Raw genomic sequence first — 14,579 nt, forward strand, 5'->3', positions numbered from 1 at the left:
ACCTCTGCTGTACTCTACTCCTTCTCATTATTAATTCTCCTCTCCCACCACTGTGCACTTCCCTTTTTCTTCCATTTCTTCATTTCCTCTAGAAACTTGCCCCAAAAGCCCTACTACAGACAATGACATTGTATTATGTCATTGTAGTCTACTGTATTTGTGTAGTTTCTTTCTGCAGCATGTTTCTGTTCCTCTGTTTAAATTGTACGCTCTTTTGGAAGTGGGAACTCTGGTGATTATAGAGGGCTTGTAATAAGGCAGCCTTTTTTTAAACAGGATCTGAAGTATTGCCATAACACCAATGACAATGCTGACAAAAATTACCTACAGAAAACACCAGTAAGATTGATAAAAAAGCTCATACTGTATTCACTTAGAATTGCATTCCGCTTACAATGTAAGTTTGTATTTCCCAAGAACTCCCTTAGCCATACCCACACTATTTCCTTCTTCAAGAGGAAGTCTCTGATACACTTGCTCCTTGTGGCCAGATGCCATACTCTGAATCAGTCCAATGCATGGCTCAACTAATACAGAGTGCCCTAGGTTCTTCTGCTTTCCCAAAACAACTTGCACCCCTCAAATGCAGTTTCCTTGTGCTAGTTAAGAAAATGTAAACTCCCTCCTATATAAAATGACTGCCATGTGCAGATTTTTCATCTGATCATCAAGTCAAGAATGCCATCAGCATCCTGGCCAAGAGCCCACAGCTCCGGATACGCATCTTCTGCAGGAAGAGGGAGATACTGGTATCGGTCCATGTATCAGTTACAGTTTTCTTCCAGTTCCATCTTACAGGATTCTGCTTATCATTCTTCCCTCCGTTTCTAGTGTCTGCTCCCCTGATGCAGTCTTCTTGATTAAAAAAGACTTGCCACATCCCCTAGTATCTTCCCATCTCTAAAGAACAGCACTGAGCAGCATCTACCACCTGCTGGAGGAATAACGATAACAGAAGTTGCTCTGCTCTTTCTTTTCAAAGTCTACAATTTCCATCTTCACCACAGTCATTATTTTTCTTCTCTGCCCATCATGTCTTTTACCAGAAGAAAAGTAACAGTGACAGCAACCAAGATCAGGTACTTAGAGACCTACAAGAAAAACACAAAGGGATCTTTCTCCAGTATGTTCACCCAGCTTCTTGCATTCCCAACTGCAATGTAGTAAGTTTTCTTTCTTCATAAGGTTGTGAAATTATCCAGGTCAGCTCTTCCTACTTCATAGAGAAATTCAGTATTATTTGCCTTTCAAAGATCTAATTTAGCCATATGACCCACCTGTAGTTTCTGCACCCCTAAGGTAGAGCAAATGAAACAGGTTGTCCCCATCACTTCTCAACAAGCACACTCTCCCTCAGATAAGCTCTCTGCAAGCCTCAGGTTTTTTTGGTTCAGGTATTTCCTTCCCACACCTCTTTCACAATCAGACCTCCCCTTTAGGAGATAGCTACTTTTTACCTGTCTCCACTTTCTGGGCTACTTGGTTCTCCCAAACATCTATTTTCATCAAGAAATTTACCAAGCCAGTGGTTGTAAGCTTCACTGTTCCTGAAAGTAGGTACAGTATAATATCAAAAGTTCACTTACCTAAATTTATTAAGAATAAATTCTTAAAACACTGAAAGTAAAAACAACCAAAGAAGGAAGAAAAAAAAAAAACCACAACAACAAACCAACCTGAAACTGAAAACATATCCTAAGTTTTAACTAGTGAAGAGAACTTACTGGCAAAAAAAAAGCCACATTAGAAATATATGCCTATATTCTTAATGTTTCTAAATGAATGCTTTATTTTTCTTTCTACAGGATGGTCTGGAATGCAGTTACAGCATATGCATTTGTCACTATTTTAAAAAGTTAATGTCAACTAAGTACATCAAAACCCATTGTGAGATAACATTTTTGCATTTGTACTTATTCAGAAAAATCCAGTTCATGCAAAGCAACAGGGTGCTGCTTCTACTTAATTCTACAGCCAAATGGCATAAATAAGACAGTCACACAATTGACTTGTGTTGCAGTAAACCCAGATGTAAAATACATTTTGATTGTGAGAACGCTGCCTACATGTTTCATGCTGGAAGATCTGCTCACTATGACTGTATAATCCTAAAAACAACCCCCTCACCATGTACAAGAAACTTTAAAAAGGTTTGGTCTACAAAAGGGATGTAGTCAAGAGCTACACCCCCAATGCTCACAGAAGAAAATTTCCCCAAATGGTATAACCATAAATATAGAAATGCTAATACTGCCCCAAATCTTCATTAGCCTGTATGTCACAGCTATGCAAGACCTACAGTTAGAAAATTACTTTAGTTTTACCTATTATCCTGTGTACATACATCAGGAAATAACATACTACACAATGTTTAATTCCAAATGTTCACCTGCTAAGCCATGAACTCACAGCTATATGCTCCCCTTGCCTGTACTTTAACTGATTTGTAAAGATTCAAAAATTCTGTAAAGTTCCAAATTAGCTCTTATGATGGCTTAAAGCAGCCTATCCCACTTCCCACTGCTAACAATGCTCAAAATCAGTTTGGTCAGTGATTTCAGACAGTGACTTCTTGAGCCATGCTAGCATGCTCACAGTGAACTTACTTTACAGGGTGAATACAGCATAGTCACTACAACTACTTTATGTAAACCTCACAAGACTTACGCGATCAACAACTAGGACCTTTTATCACCATTTCCTGTATTTTGCTTAGAGGCAGATATTTCACATGGGTCAGCCCTCACTGCAACTTCTTAGTCACTAAGAATCATAATAAACCTAACCACCAGAAAAGACGCAGCACCTCTTTAAAGCAGTGGAAAAACTTCTAAAAAGAAGTTAACCTATTCCTGTGTGTGACTGAAAAAAATAAAGTGCATGTGAGCATCACATGTATATTTTGTATGTAAATTCTCTAGGATGCACAGAAAAGATTGGATGCATATTAGATACATATCACTGCATCTGCTGCTTCATGTAACAGCTAGTGCAGAAGAAACTGAGCCTGGCTGAACTGGAAAAAAAAAAAACCAAACAAAAAACCCAAAATAACCCCCAAATAAAAATTCTTAGGTATCATTGCAGATATATTGTTTAAAGTCCTTTTTAATTGCCTTATAGTTAATGGCATAAATAATACAAAACTAGGCAATACCATATATTCCAATTAACCGGACTGTCTCCAAGGAAGAGATTTAAAGCTGAAGATGCTTAATGTCAAGGACTACTGTTTAATTGCAACAATAATTCCACTTAAGTGGAATGCCCTCAAGCAGCCTAGTTAGCAATTGGGCCCATGATTATTTCTGTGCACTGAAAAATTCTATCAGTTCTGTTTATTTTTTGTCTTAACACCTTCTCCTACCCTCTGCTTCCCACACATACTGCATCTCCAATATGATTTACTATTGCCTGCTAGGTTGCTCCTTTCCAATCAGGTAATTATGTAGTACCATCATACTGACAACCCACATCTCTGATCATGGGATAGGCAGCAGATCCTACAAAAGTGATCGCCACAGTCCCTGGGCCCTTCTAATAATATAGAATGGTTAGGGTTGGAAAGCACCTTAAGATACCTAGTTACAATCCACATGAAGTTTCTCTACCAAGCAGCCAGGTATTACAGATGTAGCCGTACACCAGATATGCTGTATCCCTTTCATTCAAAAGGACTTCCTACGCACACAGTCCCTGTAATACTTACATTAAGTGACAAAGAAACATCTTGCAAGTCTCTCTGATGAAAAGGAGGAAGGGAAGATGCTATCCACAGCAGAAAACAAGTTTCTACAAGCTTGAAGACCTGTTTTATTATATATGGCAGGATATGTGACGCTTGCCCTCAAAATGAGTTTCATTATATATTCATGTCTTGTAACAACTTAAATTGGCTGAATGCTTCAATACCACTGCTGGAACAAAAAAAAGAAAAAAAAAAAAAAAAAAGGAAAAGCTTAAGGACCTATATTTGGATACTGAATTGACACTATCCAGTGTACATAATTAAATTGTACTTGAAGTTATAAATAGCTGAATTCAGCTACAGTTTTGTGTTGTTTCCTGGAATACCCTGTCCTTACAGAAGAGAATCTAAGCAGTTGCAAAATAACTGCTGTATTTTTCTCTAGCTGAGTGAAGCACAACTGTTCCACCAAGCTTCTGCCCACAGCAGATGAACTCCCTAAAGGTATACTCAGAGATGGTACTGCTGGCACTTCACCTTTACCAGCAGTGCTTAAGCATCACTATCAGAGTACAACGAAGAAAGCACATCTGAATAGTAAAGAAGCGCCTATACAATGCCAAGGACTTCCAGGCTGTGGCCAGAAACCACAGTACAAACTAGGGTGAAAAAGGAAAAAGATAACAATATTGGTAATTCCAGTAGGTATTTGTGTGCCTTTTCTTAACCTTTCTAGGACACGTGGGAGTATCTACACCAGTTAATGTGCTTGCTCTTATGTGATATGATGTCCCCAGCACAATTCTGAAAGACACCAGACTGCTCATCTTGAATGAGGCCTGAGTTCAAGGGAGGAGGAAGGAAAAAAAAACCAGAAGTCTGGAGTTGCACTCCACCACTGTGAGACCATGCTGCACTTTTTCACACCCAGATAGCACACCTGCCTGCCTTCCTGCTCTGGGTGCACACTGACAACAGTTAGTTGTATATATAAAAAAAATCCCCCTGGTCATTCATTCCATATGCACCCGTGTGAAATTTGAGGGAACCTGAACTCTGTTATATGGTAAGGTTGTGCAATGATTGCCAACATAAACTGCAGCAGTGCACAGATTTACCACAATGCAAGTGGTAAGAAGTGCACCTCCAAAGTATTTCTTAATAGCGCAAAGGAAAATCTTTCTCAGTAAGATTATTAAAGACCAGCCCCCTAACAGGTGCTAATGTTTAGAGCCTTTTTTTTTTTTTTTTTTCTGGGGAACTCTCACCAAAGAGATCACAGCCCTAAAGCCCAGTTACAATTACACTTCAAGCTACTGTAATTTCAGTGTCCTTGGAAAACACCCAGAGCAGACCAAGCACTCAGCACATTGCAAAAAAAAAAAAAAATAAAAAAAAATTGAGAACTTCTGCTGTGAATGCTATGATGTTATAGAGGGCTTACCAACTGGCGGAAATCCAAATCTACTTGCCTTAAGCCCATTCCCTAACCAGTGGTTAAAATGGTGACTATTCTAGAAAGCGTGACTACAAGTTTCAGGTGAAATACTGGCAAGTTTTCTTTTTACTCTAGACCTTGAAGGCGAAGGAGCAGGTTCCTCCAAGCCCTTTTTAAATGCTGGCATTCACAGTTGGCAACTTGAACCCTTAGAGAGTCTCCTCCATGTTTACTCAAACTAGTGACTCTTGAAATAAGAAAGCTGGCATTTACTGGGCTCTCAGGAACAAGAAAGATGCAGCAATATTAAGTGTTACTTGGCTTCACCCCTGAGCTTTCAGATGTTTGATAAAGTAGTAACAAAATGTAAACAGACTGCAAGGCACTGTATACTGCCACCAGCTTCTCAGAATTTCAATTCTCAATTCAGAAGAGCTATGGTAGAACTGCTTGGTAAGAATTTTATTTTTATTTTAGTAAGGTTGAGGGTGACAAAACAGACTCAAGCAGAAATATTTTGAACATTTATTTCAGCACACACGTTACAGAGTAAATGTTTTGCCCCGCCAGTCCCAGAACACATCCAGAATGGCCACACTGCTTTCTGAACAAAGTCCTCTTCTGTATATTATGGGAGAAAGATTAAACAGCATCTTTTCATAAGTTGACTGCCTCAGGTATACTAATGCGCTGTTAACGCGCCTGCTGAAAATCAGTTTTCGTGCTCTGCCTTATTTTTATGCAAACCACTAGCCATCTCACCAACCTATCCCTCTGGCCCCAAGAAAGGCCATGCACTAAAACCCAGAGGAGTGCCAGCAGTCTGACTCCTCACTATACTGGCTGTTACTGTTAATATTCTGTTTTCTAGTTCTTGTAGCTGAGTTTCCCACTTCCACAAATAGAACCACTATCTACTAGTCTGGCAAATTTCTAGATGGAGATGACTTCCACTCAGAGTACTTAATTCTTCCTTAGAGAGCACAAAGGACAGAACTGAGTACAAACCATGACTATTACCATAGAGAAGCTGCTCCTGACATCTTGCTGCAGGTGATACTGGTAAATATCCATCAGAAAAAATGCATTCTGAGAGCAGCAGTACTTTCCAAAACTAGACTGCTCATGTCCTGTGCCTTAGGCCAACATGTCGCATACTGTAAGGGTAGAAGTCTGCAGAAACGTGTTCAAACCAGCTTTTGTTATTAACCTGGTCTGACATTTCTGAGAGTTTTCTAGAAAAGAAAGTTGTATTTTTGCAAAAGGTAAAATGTTCCTCAGTGTTGCACAGAATTTTGCTTTCTTTGAGTACAACAGTAAAACCCTGGTAAAACAAATAAAAGCTGCATCACTACACTAACTTCCCACCTTCAAAGTAGACATACACTGTACTTTTAAGACTACAACCACCATTTACTAGTGAACAGCTAAAAACTTTGCAAACATCACTTGCAGAGGCCAACTAGAAGACACTACAAAACAAAGCAAGTAGTTACTGCATTAGGCTATCATTTCATTTTAGTCTAAATGACTGAAAACAAAGTGCAATGGGTCAGGTTTTTGTATTAAGGCACAGATTCAAAGATTTAAGGAGACAGAGAACCAGGTTGTGCAAGCCAGGCATCCTACGGTGACAGAAGGAAATCACATTATCTGTCATTGCCTTGAGGGCAGGAATTCTATTTTTTAAATACAGCATTGAGAATGCAAAAATTGTTATTTCATGAACTCTTAGAGAGTTCACTATTATTCCCAAGCATCACCTGGGAGCAAAGAGAAATACCTTCTTGAATGCTGAATTTCAGAAAAATGGGGAGAGAACAGATACCCATCTGAATCTCACAGCTACATGAAAACCCAACAGTCAGTTTCTGCAACTCTAAGCTTTACAGTTGTATCAGAGTCGTCACTGTATTAGCACATAAAGCCTCCCAAATTGGTCTGACAACATCCATTTTACTTGCTCTTGACTGACAGAATCAGGTGGAGCACGCTCCAGAGGGGATAGATGCTTTTCTATTCTAGGAGAGTTAATAAATTAATATGCTATCAATGCAACTCTGCTTAGCAAAGGGGAAGATTAAACATTGTATGTGGTCATTCCAAAGTAGACAGCCATTTTTACTTCTTACCAGCCAACCTTCGCTACTTTCTGCAAGTCTAAAAATACTATTGTAACACACAAAGTTCCTCATGGAAAAATTCATCCATACACAGCTCAACTTCCTGCAGAGGCCTACTTTATTTTGAGAAGGCAGTTTCCAACGAATTATCTGGTTGCAAGATCAGAGATACATATATAACAGCCCCAAAACATTAAGACATACCAGGAATATCCAAACCCAGGCAGTATGACCCTCCACAGTGAGCAGCAGTAGTTATAAAGGGTGCTGCTGGCTCAGAGGTTAGCAACGGAGTATCACAAAAAAGACCACTGAAATGCATTTGTTCCATCAAGTTCCTTAATTCTAGGCCATGGCACCTGTAAGCTCAAGTCAAAGTAGTGTTGACCCAGAAGGTTGTGAGCCTATGTTGAGAAGTCGGTTTTGTTTATGTAAAAACCCAAAAATTGGACAAATGGGTCACAGGCTTTTTTAGATACACACCAGTAGCTATTTCCTAGTAACATGTTCAACAAGAAATAACCTAAGCATTTCTATAAAGAAATGGTTTCAAATCAAGGATTCAATTAGCAGAACTGAATAAAATAACCCATAAATAGATGCAGGGCATCAGCAAAGACTGGAAGATCCAAACATTTTATCACTGGATTTGAAGGATTAAGAAACCAACTTTGTGAACATTGGTTCACAACTTCTATCCCATTCCATCAATAGGCAATGAAAGAGCAAATCCGTAACTATTCATTATATGCCAGTTAAAGTCAAGAAATTTTAAAAACAGAACAAGGTATAGCGGCTATCAAAGCAGTAAATCAGAACTGCTTTGACAAACACTGAGACGTTGTCTGTACAGATATCAAAAATGGAATGAAGTCATATAGATGTCTGAATACTTTAACCTTTGGTTATAGTTTTCTAAATTATAAATCGCTTTCTTTAGAATTTAAAAGAAAAAAAGAAGCATCAAATGCTCCAACAAATCCTATATAGCTTCCTGGAACGAGAGATTGATGCGAGATGGTAACTCTGCATTTGCTACCTCAGGCATCCGTTCTTAGTTTCACAAACTATGTTCTAGTGGCCTACTACTTTCACCCCTTAGCATATGGAACTGAAAACTGAACAATGGAAAGAAAGCTATTGTGCTAGTACTCCATTACTTTTAAGAACCATAAAGAGGTAAGACCTTCAATAATGACTTCTTTCAAGCTCAGGAACGGCTCATCCCTATGTGCCTCCCTACGTTAAGCAGAAGTGGCAGGGGGCCTGCATGAATGAGCAAAGATGCTCCTGACAAAACCCAAACAGAAGTGGAGGCAGGGCCAGGTGAGCCAGGAGGAAGCAAGACACTGAGTATGGGGGGATGTGGTCAAGAAAGCCAAAGCCCATTTGGAGTTGAAACTGACAAGGGACATGAAGTACAACAACAAATACAGTAATAATGGCTTCTAGAGGTACATCAGGAGCTAAAGGAAGCTAAGACTAGGCCAGGTGTGAGCCTGCTGCTGAATGAAGGCAGGGGACCTGGTGACAAAGGACACAGGAGAAAAACAAGACTTTGGTACTCTATGCCTTCTTCTCTGACAAGACCTGCCTTCAGGAATCCCAGGTCCTGAGACCTGGTATAAAGACGACTTATCCTCAGTGAAAGAAGATCAGAAGAAACACTTAAACTTAATCTCACAGAATCTCACATTGGAAGAACTAGACATGGTACTCCAGGTATGGCTTCACCAGTGCTGAGTGGAAGAAAGCTGTTGAAGCAAGTAAACTTGGAAGCCACTCCCAAACATACAAGGTGACTGGGGACAGTCAGCACGGACTGATGTAGAGGAAGTCATGCCTGAATGACCTCATAACCTTGACAGAAAAGTAGTGGATGCTGCTCATCTATCTCTACATTAGTAAGGCCTTTGGCAGTTTCTACCATCACATTCTCATAGACAAACTGATGAAGCATCAACTAAAGTGAGGTGGACTGAAAACTGGCTGCACTGTCTGGCCCAAGATGGGGTGATGAATGGCACAAGGTGCAGCTGGGCACAGTGGTGTACCACAGGGATTAATACTGGGACCAACACTGTTTACCATCCTCATTGGTGACTTGGACAATGGGACAGAGTATACATACAGATTCACAACTCATGTAATTGCAGATGCTAAGATACTGTTCACCTCAATTACCTCGAAGCAAAAGCTGCAAAACTAAATCTTTCAGAAGTCGTCATCAAATATTTCCATACAAAAGTTCTTAAACCCAAAAGCATCTTTTCTCAGTACCTGAAGTTCTTATGTGGCTACAACTATAAACTTTGTTGTCAAGTAAAAATAACCAAATGGCTCCAAAAGTGGACAATTAATCCAAGCCCTCAGAAGGCCTGGAAGGGGCTGGAAACAGCCTGTGACTCATAGTTGGTTGTCACTGTTCCCCCCCCCCCCCCCCAAGTAATTCATATTCCCTTAAGTTATCATCAGAATGGGAGCACTGAGCAAGACCCAGCATAGGGGAGGTACTGATCAATCAACACAGGTTCCATGGAAGTGGAAGCCCATACATCACATCCTCTTCCTACTCCACTAAAACAATACTTCGTGAAAGCTTTGGGCATTAGTGCTGTAAAGCACTGAAGACAATTGATCCACACACAAAAGGCTAGAATCAGACGGCTAAAACAAGAGCCCTGGAGATGGACTCACCTCCTTTCAGTGCAGGCTGCTTACACTCCAAACAGAAATGACTGAAAAGCAACTTATTAGAATTGATACAGTTTACAGCTCATTTTCAACCACAAGGACAATTTTGACCTACATTAAAACACTGGCTGAAAACCAAGCCAAGCACTGCTTTTCAGGCACGTCCAGGACAGGTCAGCCAATTCCATCAGAGATACTGGGAAGACATCAAAGAATAAAACAAAACAGGAAGTGTATACTAGTCTGTCATCCCCTAATATATAACTTAACAGCCCTTAACTTTGGGACCAAAATAACCCCGTAAAGTAAAAGAAACCTCTCAAATTAGAGGTTACATTGTATTTTGATTCATAATAGGATATTAGCAGCTACAGTCTCAGAAGCATGCCTCATGTATTACTTAGCTGTGTCCAGCTTCAGAGCATTTAAGCACCTGTTTGCACGCACTCACTGGAGATAAAACTGATCTCAAGCACAGTCATTCACATCTTTGCACGTCGCAGCCCAGGCTAGAAAGACAGGTGGAATCTTCCCAGCAGCTGACAGATCTGCTGCTCTAGCCTAGTAACAGATCCCAGATTGAAATGCAAGACTTTATTTCTAATTCTTCCTTACTTCAAAGTAAGAAAAAGCATTAGCAGATTGCTGAACAGTATGGGAAGTGGTAAAGGACAGAGAGGGATAGATGGAGCAACTGGAATAGTCATTTGGTAGAAGACATGCAGGCAAGAACCAATGTAGGGCAGAGCAGCTAAAAACAGAAAAAGGGAGCAAAGAAGGTTACAGCAGAAGAAGGGCAAGAGCAAGAATGCAAAGCAATGTTAAAACACTCTTGGGCACTGAACTTGACTTCAATTTGTACAAACACAAGCCTCTTCAAAGTCTAGCTCCAAATACACAAGACCAAGGCCAGAGAACACTAATGGGTCATTTTTATGGAATGATGTAGAACTCCTACTGTACTTCATTTAGATTTGAGAAGCCCTTTCTTGTATTTTACACTTAGTAGTCTTGGTTAGAACATTATTAGACATATAAAACCATCTCTAGGAAGCTGAAGCATCTCTAATAATTTAGCTGGCAAAGGATGGCCAGAATTAAATTAATTATACCCTATATATATATAAAAAGAAAAAAAGATGTGCCATTACAGGTTTGTCAACATTAATGCAAGTCTAAAGCATCTGGAAAAGAGAGAAGATTGAACCGGTGCTGTATACACTGTATGCACCTACCCTGCAAAGAACAAACTTTATTAATCCCATTCTGGTTTCAGGTTAAGGAAAGAATGATGGTGTATAAATATTGCTGTGATATTGGGAAGAAGCCACTCTGCAGACTAATATCAAAAGAAGTTACTAAAATCAGCTAAATGTTTATTTGATGAACTTAGAAAAAAAAAACCAACTCCAACAAATTTAGCTAAGTGTTGGGAAGCAAATTTCAAAAGACATTTAGTGTTATATTTAGAATCAAAGAGAACACATCTTGACAATATTCTGACTTGGGATGCTCAAGATACTACTGATCTACTAAAAAAACAAGTAAGTACTGTCAGTTTGACATTCTTCTCCCCCCCAACGCCATCCACAGTTGAACCTAGTTAGATACTAAATACAAGACTGCCTCACAAATTAAATATAAACTTCTGGTAAGAAATTATTAATCTGAAGGTAACAGAAAATGTTGACGGGCAAAGAAAAATGGCTACATCCACAACAACATCACAAAGTACATATTTCATAATTACTATCACTTTTATCAGCTTGCTAACTTTGAGCTATTTTATTAATAACTATAGGATTGTCCCCATGTTCCTCCACTTTCCATTAAAGCTTTCTTAGGCAGGAGTGCTTCTTACTATAAACACCTCATTGATATTCTAGGCAAGATAATTTACTAAGTGCCCCCAAGGAAACAACTCGAACACTTTCTTAATCGTCATAACTCCTTTGCATGTCTCTTGAACCAGCTCTGCAGACAACTATCTGACCACAAAAGAAAAATAAAAAAACCAAGTTACTCTTCACAGAAAAGCAGCTGTTAAACTTTACTACTTTGCCAACTTTTGTCATTTCATTGCTTAGGTTTAGCTCCTCCTGAAGACTCCCACAGACTTTTCCCCCAAATTCCTTTCAAGCAGAATTAATTAGAAAACCTAATGTACTGTTTTTATCTGCATGTTTCTAAATACGTTCTTAATTTAGAAAATTTTAATCTCACTTCATAAAATATAACTCCTAACTGAGAATAAAGCAAGTCACTCCGACTTCAGTCATCAGCACAAACAGACCTAACAGAACAGCCCAGGCCTCCAAAAACACTCAATGCTTAAGCCACTGGCATCATGACGTGTCCTTTAACAAGCCCTAAACACTATGACATCCTGGTAGTAAAGACGGAGAACTCCTGAGATCTCCAGTACCCTTAAACTACCTCTTTCTTTCAAAGAACAGCCACTAGAACACTGATTTGCTGAAACTACTCAATATATCAACTGGATAATCAGCACCACTATGAGAAAGTATGTAATACTTCTGATACAGCACATGTGTCTAAGTACATTCTATTTATTACAATAAAAATATCGTCAAGATGTACACTCTTCCATACAGAGAGGCATAATATGGCTTATTTTAAAATCATGTACCATACTTAAATTAGAAGCCTATTTCTAGACTCCTCTGGCTTCAGCTACACATCAGGCCATCTCTGAGAAGAGTAACAAAGAGATCACAAATTATTTCATTTCTTCCCCCAACACCCTAAATTATTTCTAGGTATACCATGCCAAGGATGCATCTTCAACTGTACTTCAACATATACTTCAATCCAGCTTGCTAAACGTAACTGAGAGGTCTACTGAAGTGCAAGCTGGCATGCTTGAACCTCTACCATGTTAAACTACTTAACTGAGAAAAATTATCAGGAAACACTCCCTCCATTGTACCCATTATGCCATTCCTTCCAACAACTTGTACACTGGCTTACTATCTTACACCAGGAACCAGTTTCTGGACATGCAGAATGCTACAGCTGTTTACTCACCTACAAAATGCTCTATTCCCTTTTATAGATACAAGCTTACAACAACTGAAAGCAGAAAACACTTGTGAGACATTAGCAGCAATTTTTACAGAACAAAGTTGTCACCTAAAGAGACAGGTTTACATAACACGCACTTAGAAGGGACAAAGGCAATTCGCCTTCAACTTTATCTCATAGTTAAGTTCCAAGGACAAGTCCACCCAAAAGAACAGATACCAAGCTTGGAAGAAGAGGAGCTTTGAACTAAGCTGTGAGAGACAACTTCCAAAAGGAAGAACGGAGCTTGTCGTGGTGGCTAAATACCGCCTATTGGGTAGAAACACAAATGCTGCTTCAGTTGAAAATTTAGGAAGTTGCTAAAAATTAGACACAAATGCAAAGCACAGTCTCAGCTTAAGCAATTCTAAGCGAGTGCTGCTGGGTAAGAAGAAAAGGTTCAGAAGATCCACCTCAGCAGCTGCTGTAGTAACAGGGGGAGGCTGACACTCCTGTTTCAGGAGTACACAAACAGTTTACATTACTTATTCTAATATCAAAACCCACCTTTTTCCTCCAAACGTTTAACCCCTTTACTAAAGCAGGTTGCAGACGGGGTGAGGAAGGGAAAGAAACCAGAGCACTCTTTTCCTGCCAGGGGAAGACTCCGAAGAGCCACGTACCAGCAGAAACACTCCTTAGTTAGACCCCGAGAGCTGGAGGTACGGGAGGCTCCCTGGAAAGCTGAAGAAGTAGGAGTAGGCAGTATTCAAGATGTGTCACATATAAAAAAAGGAATTACATCACGGGGAAAGCAGTTTTAAGCCACTTGTTTTACTCCGGTTTCTGATCAGCCTCTCCGGAGGGGCGAGGTGGGGGTGGTGGGACAAGGGAAACGAGCGGGAACACGCGAATGTCAGCGCTTCGCTCGCTTCCAACCCGCGCAGATCGGGTTGAAACGAGTCCGATCCACCCACGGCGGAGCGGGCCGGCGGCGGGCCGGGAGCGCCTGCCAGCCTCCGGTGAGGCAGTGAAACGACAGCAAGGACCGGCCTCGCTTCCCCGACACGGAGGCGGCCGCTCCCCGGGGAAAGGGGCGGGCGCGGCCATGCACGACAAGGGGCGTGGCGCGTGGGCTCCCAGCGCGTGGGGCACCGACCGCCCGGCTCGCCAGGCGACGGAGGAAGGAGGAGGCCGGGGCTGCGGGGCGAAGGAGGAGAGCGGCGAGGCCTGGGCCCACGGAACGTGTCCCGGGGCAGCAGGGAAAAGGGGTGTCCGGAAAGAGCGGCGCCTCCCGTGCGAAGGGAGACGACGGAGCTAACCGCAGTGGGGCGAGGCCCCCCGGGAAGGCTGAGGGGAAGGGCCCGGGTCCCGCCGGGATGGGAGCGGGGAGCCCTGGTCAGGAAGCGACTAGCTCAACCCGGGGTGGGAGCCTCGGGCACGGCCCCGCCTTACCTCCCGCGCGGCGGCGGCTCCTGCCTCGCCTGCTGCGAGCGGTGCGAAGCCTGAGCCCCTCGCGCCGGACGCCGCTACCCGCGGGTGGCGAGGCGGCGGCCGAGCTCACCCCAGCCCCGCACTCCCGGCCCGGCCCCACCCCTTCCCTCACCCAGCG

General features: G+C 41.4%; 1 protein-coding gene across 3 annotated transcripts in view; it reads right to left on the bottom strand.

Moving 5' to 3' along the window:
• Nucleotides 1-14,544, bottom strand: part of SETD3 (SET domain containing 3, actin N3(tau)-histidine methyltransferase) — a 62,435-nt gene extending 47,891 nt beyond the window's left edge. For 2 of the 3 annotated variants that reach the window (XM_080619381.1, XM_080619383.1), the window contains exons 1-2: nucleotides 14,423-14,544; nucleotides 13,535-13,711 (exon numbers count right to left, since the gene is read on the bottom strand). The gene's annotated coding sequence lies outside the window, so the exon portion shown is untranslated. The remainder of the gene's footprint in view (nucleotides 1-13,534; nucleotides 13,712-14,422) is intronic. The other variant, XM_080619382.1, reaches the window with a different exon arrangement.
• Nucleotides 14,545-14,579: the final 35 nt, after the last annotated feature.

This window comes from Psittacula echo (assembly GCF_963264785.1).
Source record: "Psittacula echo genome assembly, chromosome: 5".
Taxonomy (NCBI): domain Eukaryota; kingdom Metazoa; phylum Chordata; class Aves; order Psittaciformes; family Psittacidae; genus Psittacula; species Psittacula echo.